The sequence below is a fragment of the Buceros rhinoceros genome, unplaced genomic scaffold, assembly GCF_000710305.1.
Source record: "Buceros rhinoceros silvestris isolate BGI_N320 unplaced genomic scaffold, ASM71030v1 scaffold16733, whole genome shotgun sequence".
Lineage (NCBI taxonomy): Eukaryota > Metazoa > Chordata > Aves > Bucerotiformes > Bucerotidae > Buceros > Buceros rhinoceros.
In genome coordinates, this window is record NW_010405537.1 from 5,951 (window position 1) to 8,707 (window position 2,757).

The 2,757-nt window shown below is 37.3% G+C and overlaps 1 protein-coding gene across 3 annotated transcripts in view; it reads left to right on the forward strand.

Moving 5' to 3' along the window:
• Window positions 1-871, forward strand: part of RPL7 (ribosomal protein L7) — a 6,706-nt gene extending 5,835 nt beyond the window's left edge. Inside the window, exon 7 of one of the 3 annotated variants that reach the window (XM_010133778.1) lies at window positions 805-867. The gene's annotated coding sequence lies outside the window, so the exon portion shown is untranslated. Of the gene's footprint in view, window positions 1-804 lie in introns of all 3 variants that reach the window. The other 2 variants (XM_010133779.1, XM_010133780.1) reach the window with 2 other exon arrangements.
• The last annotated feature ends 1,886 nt before the right edge of the window (window positions 872-2,757 follow it).

Sequence of the window (2,757 nt, forward strand, 5' to 3'; positions counted from 1 at the left end):
CCTGCTGCTATTCTACTGTTCTTAGTGCATTTTTAAAATACAAGTAACCTACATGTAGACAATAGAAGAATGTTGTTTCTACTGAGCTAATGGGCAACTAGACCAGTAGGTTTGGATGAGATACTAGTAGTACTCTTTAAGTAGAGTCATTTTGTAGGGCCATGTATCTGAAGATGAGTATTTCTCTTCCCTGTATGCAGATGGTTTCTTGCTATGTGTCTATTTCTTATTACTTAAGTGGCAGAGACTGGGGAAAAAGCATAGTACTTGGTACCAAATTTTGACAATTCAGTACTGGCAAGATACTGAAGTTCATTAACTTTGAAGCAAACTTGATAGGAACTGTTCTCAAGTCTGCTTCTTGCTTCATTTTTGTATGTAAGCAGTCCCTGAAATGTGCTGAAAGTAGTGTTACCACAGCAAAAGTTAGACTATACACAGCGCCTCAGTACCTTTTTAAATATTGTTTCCCCATGCTATCCTTTTAGACAAATAGGAAAATAGGTACCAGTAAAGGTAGAAATGTTTATCCTGTTAGTTCACTCAAAACACATATTTCAGGTGTTTTGAGTGAAAAGATGTTAATACAGAAGTTCATTATTGTGTGCAAGACTATTGAAGTCTTAAATCCAGTGAAAGAAAATCAAGTCTTTTCAGCCCAAACTATCAACTTAACCATGGAATTGCAGAATCATAGAATGGTTTGGGTTGCAAAAGGCTTTCAAAGGTATTAATTCTTCAGGTGGCCAAAGTACTTTCAGATCCACACATGCCTAATGATACTTTTTTTTTTTTGCCTTTCAGATCCAGATGCCCAGCTGCAGTCTTTCAAACTCTGGTCTGTTAATAAAACGATCTTGCACAAAACAGTGTGTCATCTTGATTGGTATCTTTGTGATCCTCTTCTGTAGTGGTGGTGGTTGCTAAGTTAACTTGGGAGCAACCTGTTTCAAAGAGCCAGTTTAGTTTGGATATGTGTGTGGACAACGTTGTTTCAGCTTTGTTCGGAGGAAGAAAATTTGGAAGGATTCATGCAGGTAACAGATCAGTTTTTGCATGGCTTGTGATTGAAAGTACAGTAAGTGACAAACTGAGCTGTATGCTGTGGATTGGACAGGATTCCTCCTTATTTGAAGTGCACCAGAAGGCTGTGTAAGGTTTTTCTATGTAAAGAAGAGGCAAGGGTAGATCAGTTCTAACGATGTTTAGATCCTGATTTTAAGGTTGTTATAGTTACTTCCAGCTCTGAACAGTTCAGGTTTTTTTTACCAAAGGAAACATTAATTACTTCACAAAGTAGCAAATTATTTCCCACGTTCTAAGTAATTACTCAGCTTTACAACAGTGCAAACAAATTTATGCATTTCGGATACTATGGAAGTGGAGACCACAGAATTCATGAGGATATGAACAGTTCATGATGTATGGGTCTAAGAGAGGACAGACTAGAAACCCAGGGACTGGTAAAATGTGTAACTTGGCTTGCCTTCAAATTGACTGCTTGTCTTGGTAGTGCTTGACTGAAGGAGCCTTAGCCTGTCGAGACATGGTAAAACAGATCAACAGGTCATGTCTTCTCTGACAGAGATGTTTTTGTCAGTTACAGGCAAGCTGTGTTTACATACTTCGCTAATGAATGTCCATTTAAAAATCACTGATGATTATTTTTTTCCAGTTTGTGCAAAAACTTACTTCTGCACTATAGTTTTAGTTAAACCTCTTAACAGCAATGCTAGTTTTCTTTAAAGGAAAAAGCCTAACTTTTGACAAGCTGTAAATAGCTTCGGAAATTGATAGTGGCTTAAGTGAAAATAGGTGTGTGCGTTTGTTAATATGTTAAGACCTTGGCAAAAGAGCAGTGTCAGGTCGGTCATTGTTTCCAGATGTGTGGAAGAACTGGGTTCAAAAACCTGAAGTCATAATTCCCCTTACCGTGAGTTGAGCTTCAGCATCTAGTAACACAGCTCCTGTCTAAATATGGAAGTGCCACACCTTTGTCCATTTAGGCTAATAACTGCGCTAAATTTGAAGAACTTGGCAGTTCCTTACAGCTGTTCAGTGCAAGTATTTAGATTACTATGTTCTTTTAAAAGTTCAGTGAGTGACTGAGCTGAAAACCATAAACATACTTAATTTGTTAAGCATCTTACAAAGTGATAAGCAGTATGGTTTACCAGGAAAAAAAGTTTCATAAAGTTGCTGGTTGAAGGAAAAAATCTTATGGTGAAAATTTTATCACTTTGCGCTATTGGGGAAACCTTAGTACCCATCTTGATCTTGTAAAAGTATAATCTGACTCCTTTCAGCGTAAAACTGCACCAATGGGAAATGAAACTTGGATATCAGGGGAACATACCTGAGAGAAGTTCTGTTGACTTCAGTATCCTTGTTTGTTTCAATTGGTAAGGGTTCTTTCATTAGTTTGCTTCAACACTTTCAGTTCTTTCCCTTTGACTCATACACGTTCTGTTGTGTTCTTAGCAGAAAAGCATTTCATGGATATAATGAAGCCATACAAATGGATAGCAAACTCTGTATGATAGGTATAGAGAATAAAATATTAACTCGTTAAGTTAATCAGTGCTGTGAGACTTGTTTTTCTGACAAGAATGTCTTACAGGTCCCAGATTTTGTTTAAATGAATACATGTACTAAAGCATTAGTGAGGAGAAAATTTTGGGTTTCCGGGTACTTGAGCAACTCAGTGTTTCTTACCTGCCTCTGAGATTATTGCACTTTCAGATAACAGCTGCAAAA